General features: G+C 38.0%; 2 pseudogenes; both read right to left on the bottom strand.

Moving 5' to 3' along the window:
* Positions 1-337: 337 nt before the first annotated feature.
* On the bottom strand, positions 338-13,363 carry LOC119537395 (annotated as a pseudogene).
* A 5,358-nt stretch (positions 13,364-18,721) lies between these two features.
* LOC119537734 lies at positions 18,722-19,703 on the bottom strand (annotated as a pseudogene).
* Positions 19,704-19,974: the final 271 nt, after the last annotated feature.

Raw genomic sequence — 19,974 nt, forward strand, 5'->3', positions numbered from 1 at the left:
CTTCAGTCAGTGTCCAGCTGGTGACTGCTGATCATCGACAAATAATTCACTGGTGGCCCATTTCACAGGGGAAAGCTTGCACCCTGGCCAGAGGCAGGTCCTGGCACCTGCTCACCACTTCAGCACTTGTTTACCAGCGCTCAAACTGTGGGGATAGGCTTGCCCGCCTGGCCCGGCAGCAGGAAGGCAACACCCGAGTCTGTAGCCACGTGCCGCTGCCTGCAAACAAAAGGCCTGCTCACCCCCACCCCAGCCCTCCTGGAGCCCATGGACAGCACAATATGCAGAAAAATGATTAAGCCATTTGGGGCGGTCAGTGAAGATGCCAATCCAGGTTTCAATATAGGGAATCCGATCCGGGTGTTCTGCACTCCCGTAAATGACTCTTTGAACCTGAAAGGTAATTAGCAAATTTAGAGTGCCCTCGGGGGGGCCAATTAGAATTTGGAAAGGTTGGCCATTTGAATTTGCAAAGGGCCCTAACAGCTCCTGCAGCTCGTTGGCAGAAGTCCTGAAAATTTTTTAAGAAACACTGCAATGGAGAGCAAGCGGAAGCAGACAGAGACTGACCCATTGCAGGACTGACAGTTGACAAAACAGAAACAGAACAGAACAAAGACACTAACAACAAAACACAAAACAGAGACTAGGTCTGTGCTAAGAGACCAATTCCGAACCTGTACCAGAACCTAAAACCTGAGGCCACCGGCCACCGTCATGGTCCGAGGCCGGGTCTCAGAGTTATGGCTGCGTCCAGCCCTCCTAAAGACCCTAAAGGGGTACCCCACCAGACCAGACTAGAGATCTCTTACTGTTGTGGGCCCACGTCCAGATGGCTCCAGAGGCAGATTTTTGAATCTCGAGGCCCGACCACTCGGTTCTCTGCCGGGGCTGAGGAACGACTCTCATGCGCGCCCCCCGGGGGAGGACCGGTAGTCGGACCTTGTCTCGACCGATAAGCCTCGGAATACACCAAGGATAATTCTCGCTGGGGCCTCCAAAAGTTACGGTGCCCACGAGTTAAAGTATGAGACAGTCAAACAAAATTTAAAGAGACTTTTATTAGCCAGGCCCGGTGACTGCCACCTGTCACTCCACGCAGGGAGTTCAGTAAGCAGCAGCAGCGATTGGAGAGTGCTTGAGACTTATATAGGCAGAAATCACATCCTGAAAATGCAAGCAAACTACTTTGACAAAAGCAGAGTGGGCGGTTAATTAATGGGTGCTTAAGATCTTTAGCAACCTTGAGAAATTTTCTCAAGGCCAGTGCAATGGTTAATTATTGAAATGGTTATGCTTGGCTAATGAATACATCTGCAAGTCTCATTCCCTAAAATGGCACAGTTTCACTCCCTTCCTCTCAGGGCTCTAATGTTTACTTTGCAGTCATTACCAGTTGAGGGGGAAGGGGACTCTCTTGTTACAGTTTAAGGGGAGGGAGCCCACTTCATTCAACAAATGGTGATGGGAGAACTGGATATCCATATAAAAAAATAGAAAAGTGGAGCCCTATATCACACCTTATACAAGAATTAACTCAAAATTGATCAAAGACCTAACTGTAAGAACCAAGGATATAAAATTCCTAATAGAACATATTTGGGAAAATCATCAAGATCTTGTGTTGGCCATTGTTTCTTAGACTTTACATCCATAGTACAAGCAACAAATGAAAAAAATAAATAGGATATCCTCAATTTTAAAAACTTTTGTGCATCAAAGGACTTTGTCACAAAAGTGAAAAGACAACCTACTCAATGAGAGAAAATATTTGGAAACCACATGTCTGATAAAGTTTAATATTCAGAATATATAAAGAAATCCTACAATTCAACAATAAAAAGACAACTACCCAATTAAAAAATGGACAAAAGACTCAAATATGCATTTCTCCAAAGAGAATATACAAAGAGCTAAAAAGCACAGGAAGATTGTCAACAACTTTGGCTATTAGGGAAATGCAAATCAAAACCACAAGATATCATTTCAAACCCATTACAACAACCACTATTTAAAAAGATAACTGAAATTAAAACTGTTGCCTACAATGTGAAGAAATAGGAACACTCATTCATTGCTGGTGGGAATGGATAATAGTACATTCACTGTGGAAGACAGTTTGGCAGTTCCTCAGAAAGAGAAGCAAGGAATTACCATATCACCAGGAAATCTCACTACTAGGTAGGTACCCAAAGAACTGAAAGCAGGGATTCAAAGAGGTATTTGCACATTGATGCTTACAGCAGCATCATTCACAACTGCCTAAAGATTGAAGTGACCCAACTGTCCATCAACCCATGAATGGATAAACAAAATGTGGTATATACATACAATAGAATATTATTCAATCAGAAAAAGGAATGAAGTTCTGATACACATGACAACATGGATGAATCTTGAAGATACCTTGCTGAAGGAAATAAGTGAGACACAAAAGGACAAATATTGTATGATCCAACTTATATAAGATAATTATAATATGTAAACTCATAGAGTTAGAATATGGAAGACTGGTTACCAGGGAAATTGGTGGCAGAAAATGGGGATTTAATGCTTAATTTGAAGAGAATTTCTATTTAGGTTGATTGCAAAATTTTGGAAATGGATGGTAGTGATGGTAGCACGTTACTGCAAATATGATTAACAGCACTGAATTACATATGTGGATGTGCTAGAAAGGGGACATTTTAGGTCCTATACATATTAGAAATAAAAATTAAAAGGTAACACATGGGACTGTATAATACAGTGATCCCTATTATAAACGATGGAATAGAGTTAACAGTACAAGAATAAAAATGTTCTTTCACAAATTATAACAAATGTACTCCACTAGTATAAGGTGTAAATAATATGGTGGTATATGTGGGGAAAAAACATGCCTAATGTAAACTATGGGCTGTAGTTAATACTATAATTTTAATCTTCTTTCATCAACCTTAACAAAGGTACCACACTAATGCAAAGTGTCAACAAAAGGGGGAATGTAGGAATGCTCTATTTTTAACATAACTTTTCTGTAAATCTACAACTTCCCTAGTAAAAAAAAAATGTAAAAACACAAAAGCTGAAAATTAGAACTAGCCCCTATACCATATACAAAGAATAATAGGAGAGAAATTGAATGCTTTTCATTGCACCTAGTGTCAAATTTTCAAAACAGCTATGGTAAAATAAAACAATGAAATGACTGAATTTCATGTTACTTAGATTTGTTAAAACAGTAAATCTCAAAGTATTGTAAAGTGGTATAAACTAGTGCCTGAAATAGCCATAAATTTAGAACACCAAAAGGAGGTGTTGTATTCAAATTAAACAATGTTTTTTATTTACAATTTAAATTTGCCAATTTGACTTTTTCATGCGTTGTAAACAAGAATGTTTGCTTAGCATCTTTTTCAAGGCAAAAGGTAATTTATAAGTGTAAGCCATCACTTTTGCTGATTAATGCTATGTACTTAAGAAAATACATACATTTAGGTACACGTTCATAACCACAGTCAGAGAACCAACTTACTGGGAGCAAAGCTGGCATTTGGGAAATAAAAAGCTTAAATGATAAAATAATGTAGTTTTGTTAAGTAGAAATTTCAGTTGGCTCTTTGGATTCAGGTAAAGACTGACCCAGCATTTCAGATGATGTGACCAAGGCCTGATCTCTCATGATCCTTTTCTGTCACTGCCTCCTCAGTGCAGGGTCCATTCTAACCAGGTCATCCACTTGCGGTCACAAGTGGCCACTGACAGGACCACTGGCTGCCAGCTTCTCTCAGGTGAGGGTGAACAAGTGAAAGGTGTCATCACTAAAAGCCTCAAACCTGATGGTCTGATTACCAAGGTCAGAAAGGATCACTTCACTAAGACTCAGAAAGATGCTGAAGTGATGCTTCAACATCACTAGCTATTACAGAAATGCAAATCTAAACTAAAATGAGATATCATTTACACCTCCTAGAATGGCTACTATTAAAAAAGAAAAACAGGAAAACTGCAAGCATTGGAAAAGATGTGGAGAAACATAAACCCTCATTCATTGCTGATGGAAAAGTAAAACGGTGCAGCTGCTGTGGAAGACAATTTGGTGGTTCCTCAGGAAGCTAAGTAAACAAATGCCATTTAATCTGGCAATCCCACTACTAGGTATAAATCCAGAAGAATGAAACACAGAGAAAAGGACATTTTCACACTGATGTTCATAGTACCATTATTCACAATTTCCAAAAGATGAAAGTAGCCTAAGTGTCCATCAACTGATGAATGGGTAAACAAAATGTGGTAGAATATATGTAGAAGAAAAGATGATAATAAAAATCATCCTTTGACAAACACTTCACTAAGAATTCTCTCAGGCCAGTATAATCACTGGATGTTAAAATTCAGGAGCAAAGGATAAAGAGAAATAGGCACTTAAAAGGGGAAATTTTAGGGTATATAAATGGTAAGAGATAAAAATTTTAAAAACAAAATCCATAGAACCACCATACACAGTACCCTAGCTTGAACCATGGACTATAGTTAACAGTATAAATATAAAATATACTATTATCAATCGTAACAAATGTTCCACACCAATGTAAGGTGTTACTAATGAGGTGGTATATGGGAATCCTGTATTTTCTGCACAATTGTTCTGTAAACCCACAACTTCTCTAAAATAAAGCTGTCTGTGGCAATAAACTGTGGAGTCAATATCATGCAGAACAAATAAGACTGCTGAACTGTCCAAAACTGGAGAAAATTAAAAAGATGTAACAATTAAATACAAAGTCTGAGCCTGGATTTTCTCATGGATTTTGAAAAAAATAAAGACATAATTGGGAACAATTGTTCATATTTGAATAAGGATGAATATTAAACATTAAATTTCTGATTTTGATAATGCAACTATAGTTATAACACAAAGTGGTGGAAGAGCATAAAGACATTATGTACATCATTTTTGCAAAAACAATTTGTAAATATAAAAGGTAAAAATAAAAACAAATTAAAATAAAAACTAAAAATGGTATTATTTTGGTAACATATTAGAGGCCACAAAAATATTACACTCTAAAATTAAATTTATTATTGCTGTTCATATATTTATTATATTTTATTAATATTATTTGTTATAATAAATATTAAATTATTGTTACTGAAACAAGAAATTCCAGTCAAAAACTATTTTTGTCCACAGAGAAAAGCTGATACTCTAAATATATAAAGTAGAAGAAGCATTGGATAAATAAGGAACTACAACCTCTACCCTAAAGATTTTTATTGTCTATTGAGATAGAGTTTAAGTTCAGAAATATTTCTAGTAACATAATTTATCATTAATGTATATCTCTCTTTATGATAAACCTCATTGATAATAGAAATGGCTAAAAAGTTTTCTCTGACTTAATGTGCAGTATTATTCTTTGTGAATCATAAAATTCACAAAAAAAAATAAGGTCTTTTGCAAGATATCTGATGCCCTTTTATAGTAATGAATGCAAGTTTTATAATGTAAATCACCTTCTTCCTTTTTTATAACATGCTATGTTATTTATCCTAAGATACAGATTTCTCCTTTAATCAACCCCTGCTAATGCAACTTTGGCAATAATATGTGGAGTAATAAATGACCTGCTCAGTACTCAATGCACTGGGAGGTTGGAGGCACTCAGCAGTAGGTGGCATGTGGTACAATTTGATCATTCACAAAAAGAACCAATAGTCCAAATAAACAAAAGGTGGGGGGTTAAGGAAAATGGAACAAAAGGACAGGACAAGATGTGAGGATTTGATTCTACTTTAAGCTGCATGCACAATTTACAACAAAGGAATTTCATCGAATCCCAGTGGAAATATCAGTATTGATAAAATGAGACTGTTATACGATATTCCTGGGCACTCATGAGTTGAGGTGAGTGGGCTGTAGTGTTAACTCTACCCCAGGGACTACAGAACTCACCGTATTTGTCCAGATGAAGAATACAGCATTGCATCTCTGCAATGTCTACAGAGGATCCCAAAGAGCACAGTTATGTATTTACTTATACACAACTTTTATCAATTGGTACATAATTTTACCAAAAGTACTGCAAGGAAAAGACTTAAAAACACTCCAGCATTGGTGAATTTTATATAAATAGAACATAAGAGAACTTATGTGAAAATCAAGGAGGTTGACAATGGGGTCCAGGAATGAGAATTCAAACTAAAAAAGAAGGAATTAGCCCTGGTGAACATCTAGAAAACAAACATGCCAACAATCAAGGATAAAATTCACAACCTTTAATGTTGAATGGACATCAGATAAATGGTAAAATAGTAATTACTATAGATACCTTAGAAATTGTTTCAATTGTTACTTGAAAAACCACATCCTGGTCTACCAGGGCTGCTATGAAAAATACAACAGGATGCGTTGGCTTATACAACAAGAATTTCTGTTTCATAGTTTGGAGGCTAGAAGTCCAAGGTCAAAGTCTCAACAGGCCATGTTTTCTCTGGGAGTCTGAAGCGTTCTGATGGTGGCCTGATGGCCATCTGGGGTTCCTTAACTTACATGTCTACCTCTGACATGTGACTCTCTACCATATTTTCTGACTTGATTTGTTTTCTCTTAATTGACTTCTGACTTCTTCTGAGTGAATCCACATTTCCTCTACTTATAAGGACAAGATATGGGGTAACACAGGGAAGTCAACAAAAATCAAGCATGATTTCTTGTTCCCTGTTCCTCCAGCCCTGTTGGCTTACCTTTCCTCGATATCAAATAAACTAAACCATCCATCTATGCAGAGAGATCCTGTGATCTTCGTATATCTGGGTTTTCCCATAATGGACAGGGCAGGAGGAGATATGGCATTTCATTTCCCCATCATTTTAGGTTTAATTTTGTTTTTCTGAAATTTAATAAGCTAAGTCTTTTTTTGTTTGTTTTTTTGTCTGTGAACTTTTTGTTAGGTTTTCAAGGGAGGAGGTGTTTGTGAGAAAACAATTTAGAGCAATGAGCTCTTATGTTCTTTCAGCTTTCTAATTTGCAGAGAGGAAAAAGGAGCCTCTGATCCTAGCACAGAATGGGCAGCATGGAGGGGAAAAGCTGAAAAACAAGAGCATAGCAAGGAAACCAACAAAAGTGTATACGTTTTTTAAAAAAACAAACTTCAGATCACTTACCAACTTGGAATAAATGCAATGTGCAATCCCGGAACATTCAAAAGTAGTCTGTAACAAACTTTTTTTATTTTAAAGATACAATTTATTAGGAAATTCTTAATAGGCTTCCTCTGTTTTATTTTAATATTTTTTAATTTTTTTAAATTTAACGTTATTCAGATTGTTCACATGCCATACAATTATCCAAAGATTCAAAGTGCACAATCAATTGACTACGGTACCATCATACAGCTGTGCATCCATCACCACAATTTTTTTTTCCAATTTTTGGAATATTTTCATTACTACAGAAAAGAAATAAAGACAAAAAAGAAAACTCAATCCTCCCCTACCCTGAACTACCTCCCTCCATTATTGATTCATAGTATTGGTACAGTACATTTGTTACTGTTGATGAAAGAATGTTAAAATACTGTTAACTGTAGTACAAAGTTTGCAAATAGGTATATGTTTTCACTATATACCCCTCTATTGTTAGCTTCTAGTTATAGTGTCATACATTTTTTCTAGTTCATGAGAGAGATTTCTAATATTTGTACAGTTAATCATGGACATTGTCTACCACAAGATTCACTGTTTTATACATTCCCATCTTTTAACCTCCAACTTTCCTTCTGGTGACACACTTGACTCTAAGCTTCCCTTTTCCACCACATTTGCACACCATTCAGCACTGTTAGTTATTCTCACAATAACATGCTACCAGCACCTCTGTCCACATCCAAACACTTAGGTTCAATCTAGTTGAACATTCTGCTTGTAGTAAGCAACTGCTCTCCCATTCTTTAGCCTTGTTCTATATCCTGTTAACTTATATTTCATGTCTATGTGTTTACATATTATAATTAGTTCATATCAGTGAGACCCTGCAATATCTGTCCTTATGTGTCTGACTTATTTCACTCAATGTAGTGCCCTCAAGTTTTCTTCATCAACCTTTTTTTAAAATGGTTTTGTTCACCCACCATATTTTCTGTCCTAAGTAAACAACTGATGGTTCTCTGTATATTACATATTTATGTATTCACCAATATCACCTCTATCTATATAAGGACATCTCCATTTCTTCCACAAAGCAGGAGGAAGAGTTAAAGAAGGTAGAAAGACAAAAGCAGAAAAAACAGAAAGGAATAAAAAAGATAAAGAGCAACAAAAAGAAAGAATTAAACTAAAGTAGAATAAGAGTCAGACATCACCAATGCCAAGAGTCCCATCACACTCCCTTATGTCCCCCTCTTATACACATTTAGCTTTGGTATATTGCCTTTGTTACATTAAAGGAAGCATAATACAAAGTTTCTGGTAATTATAGTCTCAAGTTGCATTGATGGTATTTTTTCCCCAATACCACCCTATTTTTAACACCTTCCAAGGCTGACATTCATTTGTTCTCTCTCATGTAAAAACATATTTCTATATTTTATCAGAATTGTTGAGCACCCTAGGTTTCAACAACTTACACAGTCCCAGTCATTATCTTTCTTCTTTCCTTCTGGTGTCCCATATGCTCCTAACCTTCTTCTTTCAAACATACTCACATAGTCATCTTTGTTCAGTGTACTTACATTGCTATGCTACCGTCACCCAAAATTGTGTTTCAAACCTCTCACTCCTGTCTTTTCCTATCTGTCTGTAGTGCTCCCTTTAGTATTTCCTGTAGCGCAGTTATCTTGTTCATAGACTCTCTCATTGTCTGTTTGTCAGAGAATATTTTAATCTCTCCCTCATATTTGAAGGACAGTTTTGGTGGATATAGAATACTTGGTTGGCAGTTTCTCTTTCAGTATCTTAAATATATCACACCACTTCCTGTTTGCCTCCATGGTTTCTACTGAGAAATCTGCACATAGTATTATCAAGCTTCCTTTGTATGTGATGAATCACTTTTCTCTTGCTGCTTTCAGGATTCTCTTTTTGTCTTTGATGTTGAATAATCTGATTATTAAGTGTCTTGGTGTAGGTCTATTCAGATCTATTCTGTTTGCGGTATGCTGCGCTTCTTGGATCCATAATTTTATGTCTTTCATAAGAAATGGGAAATTGTCATTGATTATTTCCTCTATTATTGCTTCTTCCCCTTTTCCCTTCTCTTCTCCTTCTGGGACACCCATGGCATGTTCATTCATGTGCTTCATGTTGTCATTCAATTCCTTGAGACATTGCTCATATTTTCCATTCTTTTCCCTATCTGTTCTTTTGCGTGTAGGATTTCAGGTGTCTTGTTCTCCAGTTCCTGAGTGTTTTCTTTTGCCTCTTGAAGTCTGCTGTTGTATGTCTCCATTGTGTTTTTCATCTCTTGTGTTGTGCCTTTCATTTCCATAGATTCTGCCAATTGTTTTTTCAAACTTTTGATTTCTACCTTATGTTTGCCCGATGTTTTCTTTATAGCCTTCATCTCTTTTGTTGTATCTTCCCTGAACTCATTGTTTTATTTTTTTATTTGACTTAGCATATTTCTTCGAAAATCTTTAATAGACTGTTTCATTAAAGTGAAACAATATCTCAACTGCATCTTGACTGAGGTGTAAATTTGTTCCTTTGTCTGGACAATATCTTTGTTTTTCCTAGTATAAATTGTAGTTTTCTGTTGTCTAGGCATCTGGCTTCCTTGGTTACCCCAGTCAGATTTTCCCAGACCAGAACAGGTTCAGGGCTCAGAATGGGGTTATATTCAGGGTGTATCTTAGAGGAATCACAGACTTTCCTGTGAGGTTTCCAGTCACTGTGCTTTTCCTAACCTGCCCAGCAGGTGGCATCTGTCAGCCTATTGCTCCTGACTGGCGTAAGGAGGTGCGGCCTCTTTAGTTTCTGTTTTGGATGTTTTCCCCCAGGCTCTGGGGTCTGGTCCTGATGGGAAAGCTGGGCACCACCTCCTTACTCTTAGGGAAGATATACCCTCTAGGAAGTTATCATTTGCATTTGAATAGTCTCTCTGATCTGTTATCACTACTCATCTGGGTCAGAGCACTGCAAACTGAAAATGGGTGTGGCTTTTTCTTCTGAGCCCCTGAGTCTGAGAGAGAAAAAGGGGTAGCAAGCCCCCTTTTGGAGCCACAACATGGCCCCCCAGTTTCACTCATCAGCCAGAGGTAACACCTGGTCTTCTGGGCTCCCCCTCCCAGGACAGATGTTTCTTTAAAGTCTGTCATCAGTAAAACCCTCAGTCTGCTTGTTGGGGGTCCACATTTGTTAATTAAAACTGCAGTTGGAGCTCAGCTGAGCTATAGTCACTCAATCAGAGAGTGCTGGAAATTTCTACCACAGTGAGGTTTTGGTGTTTGGCCTGCCGTGGGGTAGGGGGCTCTCGGCACAGTTCCATGACTTTTACTTACAGATTCTATGCTGCAATCTCAGGCAGTCCTCCCAATCCAGGTTGGTGTATGATGTGTGGATGTCAGGGTTTCCCCCAGCAGTCATTCCAAATTATTTACTAGTTGATCTTGGTTGTTTATTAAGTTGTTCCAGGGGACTGACTAAATTACACTCCTCCCTATGCTGCCATCTTGCCCCTCCCTTAGGTTTAATTTTAGCTCTTGTTTTGTTTTCCACTTACCATTTATCTCCTGAAGTTCCTATTCTGTTTCTACTTGATGCCCCAAAAATATGACCAGAGCTCTTCCTCCCTCATTCCCTGAAAACTACTAATGATGTAGTCACTGCAAAGTGTAAGTCTTCTCACCGCTTTATGGACAATGTAGGATAAAGACAATATGCTTCTACACTGGCCACAAATTCAGGATGAAATGCAGTTTCTAAATCCATATTGACCAACCCCCCACAAGGACCTCTCATTGTTGATGCTGCAGCTTTTGGACCCCAGCCTGGTAGACATATTGCTGGTCTCCTTTATCTTCCATCCAATATTCTCTAAAATAAAAGTGTCAGCAAACACTCCAAATTCATTTGGTTTATTTTGCAGAAGTCAGTTTTATCTTTGAGCCAATCACCTCTAACCTACACTAACCATAAAAACCTCCTCTTTCCCACAAAAGGAATCATCAAACTGTTTTCATACACAAAAAGAGCAAAACCCATCAGAGAAATCCATGTAGCCTCCTGAAACAAAGTACAGTCAATTTCAAAATAGAAACATTTGCTCATATCACATGTCTATGGAATAAAATCAAATCAAATAGAAGCATCTCATATAAGAAAGAGCAATAGTCTAGAATTCTGGAACTTGGAACTTACTCAGTTCAAATAAGTCAATTACTTTCAAGGTTTAACTTTCCTATCACAGAAATAAATACATACTGGCCATCTGTTATGATTTGTTTGGGTATAAATAATAAGAACTTTTTGGAAAGAAGCAATGTTTCACAGTATTACATCTGCAAATGGGATTTATTTTTCATACCCTTATGGAACCTTCTATCTCTGTGATACACTAGCATTTAAAGGAGATATACTCCTGCTTAGTGGAGGATGGAAAGACTGGAGTGGAGGCATGTTGTTTGACGTATGCTCCCAATGCCACAAGATAAAGTATACCAAGATCCCTGCTCCCTCCAAAGACAAAAGGTAACATTGGTGTTACTTTATTCAATCACTGCAGAACCATTCATCACATTCCATGAGAGAGAAAACAAGAAGACTGAAGTGACAATGTAAATATAGATATAATAAATTCTTTCCAAATTGCTATACTCAAACAGAAAGAGAGGTGAGAAGGATAAGAAATTGTACAAATGGTGAGGAAAAGAAGAGCTAGTCTAACAAAAGTGGAAATTAATTACTGAGAGAAGGCTCAAATTTCTTCTTCATGATAATAATGAAACTGGGTAAGAAAACTGCCACCAAATATATTAAAATTAAACACACTAAACCTCCTTGCCCTGAATGTACCTGCACAGGCAATCCTATTTATGATCAAAATATTCTCCTACTCAGGTTTTTTCTCATGGCAAGTATTACATCTTTATTCCTCAAGCTGTAGATTAAGGGGTTCATCATGGTAACAACATTGGTGTAAAAGACAGAAGAGGTTTTCCCCTCATTCATAGAACTGGCTGAAGATGGTTGAAGGTATGCAGATGAACCTGATCCAAAGAATAGAGAAATGGCTATTATGTGGGAAATGCAGGTGCTGAAGGCTTTGGACCTGCCCACAGTGGAACTGATGTGGAGGATGCTGGAGAGAATGAAACCATGTGACACTAGGCACAATGATGTTGATGCTCCCCACAATGAACAACACGAGCTCATTGACAAAGATGCTTGTGCAGGAGAGCTGGAGCACAGGGAGGATGTCACAGAAATAATGGTTGATGGTGTTGGCATCATAGAAGGTCAGTCTCAGCAGGCATCCAGTGTAGGCCATGGCACTAGAAAATGCCATCAAATATGATCCAAAGAAGGGTGGAGCACACATTAGGGGATGTGGCAATGTTATACAAGAGTGGATTACAGATGACCACATAGCGATCATAGGACACTGAAGTCAGCACATAGCACTCAGAAACAATGAATAAACAGAAAAAGAAAAGCTGTGCTATGCACTCCTGGTAAGAGATAATATTTTTCTTTGATAAGAAGTAGATCAGCATTTTTGGTGTAAAAAGAGAAGAATAACAGGAGTCTATGAAGGACAAGTTAAAGAGGAAAAAGTAATGGGTGTGTGAAGGTGAGAATTCACCACAAGTAGAGTTATCAAGGTCAAGTTTCCCAGCATGGTGATAATATACATTGCTAGAAAGAGGAAGAGCAGAGGGAGTTGGAGACTTGGAAGGTCTGTTAATCCCACAAGTATGAACCGAGTCATTAAAGAGCCATTTCCAGAAGACATTCTGCTATGGGGGATCTGTAAGGACAAACAGAAAAGTTTTACATTAGAGGGCAACCCAGATCTTCCCATCATATCTCCTCTCATTTGAGTGAGGTCTACAGTGGGGATGTCTTGTACCCAGATTCTGCATTCACCCCTGATACCAACTGACACAAATTTCCCATTAGTAGATCCTTAAAGTAAATTATAGTAAAGAGCACCCAACTAATTTCACCACAGTGTCAGAAAAGTGCAGCCATTAGAAAACATGACAGCTGGAAAAACCAAGGAATAAAAGAGAAGGAAGATGGACCAGGACAGAATCCTTCTCTCTCTTCTCACCATCTCTTCACTCACCTGGGCCCTCCCCTCAGTGATAAAACTGGAGGATGAGGCCCTGGCAACCTGGAGCTGCCTCTCATGCAGATTAGACACTGTTGCATGAACCATGAATACTGTTTCTAGTTCACAACTGAGGTAAGAATGTCTAGGAGATGGCCATCAGCTGCCCAAAGTCCCAAAAGAAAATCCATTTCTAGAGAAGAAAGAGTTTCCTCACAGCAGATGGAACCTACGCACTGAGATATGGGAATCCTGAGGGCCTGTGTCTCTGAACATTACCTGCTGCCCTCTCAAATAATTCTTCCACCGGATTCACTTGCATGTCAGGAGTCCACCATATGGGAGACAAAGCAACATTTCCTAACCCCTGGATGTCCATCTTAAAATAAGGAGGACGTGTACAAATGAAATTCAGAAACTCACCCTCTTTAAGCCAGAAAACCTCTGAGCCTACTGATCCCTCTTTTTTCACCCCTGAGTTCCTCAAAGAGTAATTTCAAATTTTGAGCTTTGGTTCCTTTGATTCTAAGAGGAGTAGGGCAGCCTTAATTTCCAGTATACTCTGGAAATCTTTGGAGCAACAGATAACATGTGATTTTATCTGTGAGCTCCCTCAGAGAAAAAATGGACATCCTTTAGCAAAAATCTAGAAGATTTAATGTTGGTTTAGTAATATAATGCACTAGGCTACAAGCAGTTTTAAACTTGCTTAGTCTCCTCCCCAGGGAATAGATACTGGAAATAATGGGGCTGTATTTACACCATAGAGGACAAATCTTTTAATTCCTTAGGGATTCAGTATTTTCTCAGGTTTCAAGTCAGGCTAGGGATTATACATCCCCCAATGCAGAGCTATATTGGAACTCCCATATTCCTACCATCTTCATCTCTGAAGGGAAATATGTCTCTTGTATGGTTTTCTTTCTTTCTTTCTTCCCATATCATAAGGTTTATTTCTGCATGGGTTCTGCCTATAGGCTTCTTTATTACTTCATTAGGAAACTCTCAAGGATTACAGTAACTGACTTCATTTGTTGTCTCTTCCAGGATATTGCCAAATAATATGCTTTGCCTTCCTTCCAATACACTTATTTTGAAAAACCTACTGAAATGTCTCCTGAATGTCCTATGGATCCTTAAACATACCATTATAGTAACAGATGTCATCAATTTCTTCTCATGATAGTAGTTAAGAATCTGGACTCTGTGTAGAGGGCAGGTATTTATTTGACTTTTAGCTCCATAATTACTAACACTGTGGGCACTTAAACCCTCTCTGCCTTAAGAGAACAGGTAAGATAGGGATGGGAATAATAGCATATGTTTCCTTATGTGATTGTGACATATAATTGAGTTAATATAAGGCAAGTACTTAAAACAATGCACAGAATATGGTAAGTATGGAATAAAAATCACCTGTCATGATTTAGGTTTTCCTAGCTTCCAGTAGAAGCACCATCATAGCCCATGTCAGACATTATTATTTTTCTTATAATTTGTGTGCTCTTACATAAACTATAAGCTCTGCAATGACAAAGATCACTTCTGTTTGTGTGCTACTTTGCTCCTGGTGCTAAGTGCAGTAAAGAGTACAACTTGCGATTCAATGATATTTGTGAAAATGAAGTTTGTCTTTGGCTGAAACCTTCAGAATTTTTTCACATGTCACATGCTAAACAATGTAATTGAACTCCCTCCACAATGTCCTCCAATCAAAATCACAGCCACCACCCAAACTGAGAAACTTTGTAGGACTTAGCCGACCTGTGTCACTGAACTGTAGTGACTTCTAACCATTATTCTAGAATTTCCTACATATTCACTGTAATTCAGCCATTTACACTCCAGCTAGAATAATTTCTGAAAACACAGCTCTGTCTCTCTAGCTCTAGACCTTTCAGTTTCTTCATTACCCCTTGGCACTGGAGACTTGTAACAAACTTTATATCCTTAAAACATTGTATAATCCACCTTTCTTAAACTTAAAAGAGAAATTGAGTTAGTGTTTTATGAGAAGCCATGAATGAAATATTCTGATTGCTTTAAGTATTTTGATTTCATTAGGTTTATGCAGGATCTTAACTCTTTCAGAATATATAAATAAGCAAATGTTTTCATTTCAGGGAAAATGTGGGTATAATGGACAACAAACACCAGCAAATTGAAATAGCTTATATTTCACATTTAAGCTTAAAACTGAACAAACTGCTCTTCTCATCATGACAGATTTTTTTCAACAATGTTTATAAAAATGGAAAAAGAAATTCACCAAGACATTTATCTAATAAAATTATGTATTTTTAAAATTTTATATTCAAGAATTATCCCTAACCCATGATGTAACTTATAAAGTTTCATATTACCAAATGCTCAACTTAAAGCCCTGTTAAATAGGCACGTATTTTTCTGACATGACAATAAATCTGGAGGTAAAGCGTCAAGGGTTGTTTCAATGGCTCAGCTCTCTCATCAAGCTGCCAGGCTCTTCCACTCCATTGTCCTCTGCCTGTTGGCTTAGTCCTCAGGCTTTCACCTCAGGGTCATAAAATGTCAGTCATAGCTCCAAGAATCACATCTTCACACAACTAAATCCAAAAATGAGAGCAAGAGAACAAGACAAAAGTATTCCCTTCACACTTCTTTCCTTGTAAAGGATGAAGTAAATTTCATATGAAGCCGATGCACGACTTCCTCTTGTTTCTCTAGTCAGAATAAGGGCAGCTGCCAACACTTGCTGCAAGGAAAACTGGAAAAATGAGTATCTCCCTTGTAGAGCCTCTGTCATGGAAAGAGGATTCTGACATAAGGCAGGAGTGGAAGGTACCAGCATGGTCTACCACAATAAAGACGCTTCTGAAGTATTTTTTTTAAGAGGAAGTTGTGTTTACTCACCTTAGATGGATAATACATTTCATATATTTTTATAAAATAAACTTTCTCTTTTAAGCTTTAAATTAACTAACCTGACTCAATATAATCAACTCATCATAGAAATATGTATGCATGTGTTAATGAAAAATAAATATACTCAAATGCATGTATATATTTACACATATACTATTTATATACCTGAAGAAGGGGGCATCATGCTACCCTTATATAGAGAGCATTTCACGTTAGTCAAAAAGTATCAATATCTCTTAATCCTTTCAAACTGCTCAAAATAAGAAATGCCTCCAAATCCAAAACAATGACTTGTGCTACCACAATTATGTTGACCTTTTTATTGGGGTGAGGGGATGAGAAGGGGAAAGCCTGAACACAAAGAGATCATTTGAGCACTTAGTTTCTGAAACTATCCTTTAAATGTTAATTTAATGTTCAACCAATTTGGAATCAAATCTCATTTTTAAATTTCAAATATTTCAAAATAACAACACCAGATTTGCAGAAATCTTGTGGAGTATTAGAGAAGTCACACTGCAACTAGCTTAGATGCCACTAAAAGGACACAACAGCTGGAAAGGGGGAGAAGTGTCTGATATAGGGAGACCAAGATTGGGGCTTCTGCCTGGAGCAGGGACCACCAGGATCCCCAGCCTGGCTCCCATCACTAAGACTGCAGCACCTAAGGCTGCACACTGTGCTCCTGGGGCCTTTGACAGCCCCAAGAGCACTTGTCCACATGGGTGCTGCCCCTTCTGCATGTGCCTGCTATAGCTGGCCTTCAGGTGCTAAACCTACTTTTTGGTTTAGTTGTTGAATGGGGCATTGAGTACACTGTTGACTCATTGTTCTTCCTGCCTTCCAAAGTCATTGTGTGCTGTCATATCAGATACCCTCTACATTTTATGTGATAACTATGATATAACAACAGGATGAGAAAGATGTATAGAACAATACCAATGGATTTAAGAAATTCACCAGTTTACAGATAAAATATTTGCAAACATTCAACACCTGTAAATGAGTGTTTATATCTAAAGTTTTTGTATCAAGTTTTCTTATTTATATTAATGTCAAAAAGCTAGTTTAAAATTTAAACAATCTTTTTACAAATATTATAAAATGTGGTTTTAATTTAAAAAATTGAAGTGATTAGATTTTGTAGGACAATACAAGAATATAAGTTCAACCTGTAAAATGAACATACTGACTTCCCAGAACTGAGCCAGGCTGTTGCCTACTCAAAATCCACCAGTGAGTGCTTGTGCATACAATATAGTTCTCAGATCACAAGTGTGCTACATATGTGACTAACATGACATTTTTAGTTAAGTCAAGAATGTAAACATTGGTGATGTATGCCTTAGTTTATGTCTTTATTGAAGAGTGAAATTTAAAACTATGTGCTTTAGACCAAGATCAAAACCAGTCTTAAGCTATTTAACCAGGAAATTTAATGAGCATAGCTAAAAGGACAGATGTAGATAGTATGCATTCAGATTCTGCTTCAGGAGACTGAGTTTTAAAAAGAATTATGATAGTGAGAAAAATTTTATACTACATGTAAATATTTGATGATTTGCCCTCCTAGTAATAATTTTAATCAGATTAACTAATAGTTTTAACAGACATTATTATATTCTAAAGATATTTTTAAAATCCAAAATAAACACTACCTATAGGATTTATACACGTACTTAACTATGATCCTTGGCAGATATATCCTGTGATGGACATTGTTCCCCAATCACAGTAAAGCAATGGTGGACAGTTGTTTTGTGTGTATCACACACACACACATGAAGCAGATTTGGGGAGGCCTATTTCCTACTGCTGTTCATTATCATGAATAACTCTACTTTTGGTTTCAACAAAATATAAAATAACAGAATAATATCAAACAGGCTTTTTAAAGTCCATATGCTACTATGAAAAATGTGGCATTCCTCAGCAGGAAGGCTTGTCCACAAGCTCCTCAACCTCACCATCACAGGAAATGATCACTATTGTAAATTGGATTGTGATTAAATCTTACTTTGTGGCTGGGGCTTTATGATCCCCTCTGTTACCTAACCTCTCCGGGACATGAGCATGTTTTGAGTTTGACAATACCCCCCTCTCTGCTATAGTCATTTTGGCTGAGGCATCATTCCCAGGATGACACCACCTTCAGGCTCATTCTGAAACAACTCTCCAGATTCTCTCTCCCTTCCTTCACAATCTCCTTTTCTTTCCCTTCATTCCTTCACTGGATTTTGTGACATTAGCTGTGTGAACTCAGTCAAGACATATAACTATTTCCTCAACTAGAGAACAGGATGAGGAGACATCATTCAGGAGTATTTGTAAAGAATATGATGCATATTATGGATCAGAATTAAGATTTTTTTCTAAGAAACAAACTGGATAAATAAAATACACATACTGAAAGAACGGTTACATTGAAAAGTGAAAAAAGACATTGGACTGAATAATCTTCGATAAAGAATTTAGAAGGAAAGAAGAAGAGATGCAAAAAAATAAGAAGGAGATGAGGAACAGCAGGAAGAGAAGTAAAAGACACAGCAATGGAGGCAGGGACTAAGGCAGCACCACTGGTTCTGCCCTGTTTGTTATTCTCTTCAGGGTGTTCTTCAGAGCAAGTCTGACATCCTTGTTCCTCAGGCTGTAGATAAGGGGGTTCAGCATGGGCACCACATTGGTATAAAGCACTGAGAAAAATTTCTCCTGTCCCAAAGACCCAGCAGATGATGCCTTGACATGAGTGAGCAGCCCAGATCCAACAGAAAAGGCCAACTGTTATTAAGTGGGAGATACAGGTGCTAAAGGCTTTGGACAAGCCCTTAGCAGATGGCCTGTGAAGGATACTGAAAATAATCAGAGTGTAAGAGATACAGATAATGAGACTAGAAACTATGACAACTATGCCCACACCAACTGAAGACATGAGCTCATTGGCATAGGTGCTGCCACAGGAGAGCTGGAGCAGGGGGTAGATGTCACACATGTAGTGGGTAATGATGTTGGAATCACAAAATGTCAGCCTGATCATGCACCCTGTGTGAGCCATCACACCAGCAAACCCCATCACATATGAAGCAGACATGAGCAGAGAACACACCTGAAGGGTCATGGTGACAGTGTACAGCAGGGGCTTACAAATGGCCACATAGCGATCATAGGCCATGGCTGTCAGCACATAGCACTCAGAGCTGACAAAGAAGAAGAAGAAAAATAGCTGAGTCATGCATCCTGCAAAGGAGATGATGTTTTTCTCTGAATTAAAGCCCATGAGTATTTTAGGGATAAAGACAAATGAATAGCAGAAATCAATGAAGGACAGATTGAAGAAGAAAAAGTACATTGGGGTGTGAAGGCTGGAACTGAGGCAAATAAGATTAACTAGGCATAAATTCCCCACCACAGTGACCACACAATTCATCAAGAATAGAAAAAACAGGGGTGGCTGGAGCTCAGGTTGATCTGTTAATCCCATAAGGATAAACTCAGTCACAAAAGAGACATTTTCCACAGCCATTCACTTCCCAGACATGAGCTATAGGAGCAGGGGTGAAGACAACATCAGTGATGAATGCTCTGGCTTTGTCTGCAGAAGTAATTCTGGATCTGCTGGTTTACAAGATGAAAGTTGTCTGAAGACACACAGGAAGGCATCCAGGAGCCTGAACTCCTGAGGACATTCCCCAGGCCTGAGAGTACAGATTGTCCTTCCCTCTTCTCTCTCCCTTGCTCGGCTTGTGGGTCACTGTGCAGAGGAGAGTGCTGGGAGACCTCCTAAAGCCTCAGCATTTCCTCCCTATGACTTGGGCTTC

Source organism: Choloepus didactylus, chromosome 6 (assembly GCF_015220235.1).
Source record: "Choloepus didactylus isolate mChoDid1 chromosome 6, mChoDid1.pri, whole genome shotgun sequence".
Lineage (NCBI taxonomy): Eukaryota > Metazoa > Chordata > Mammalia > Pilosa > Megalonychidae > Choloepus > Choloepus didactylus.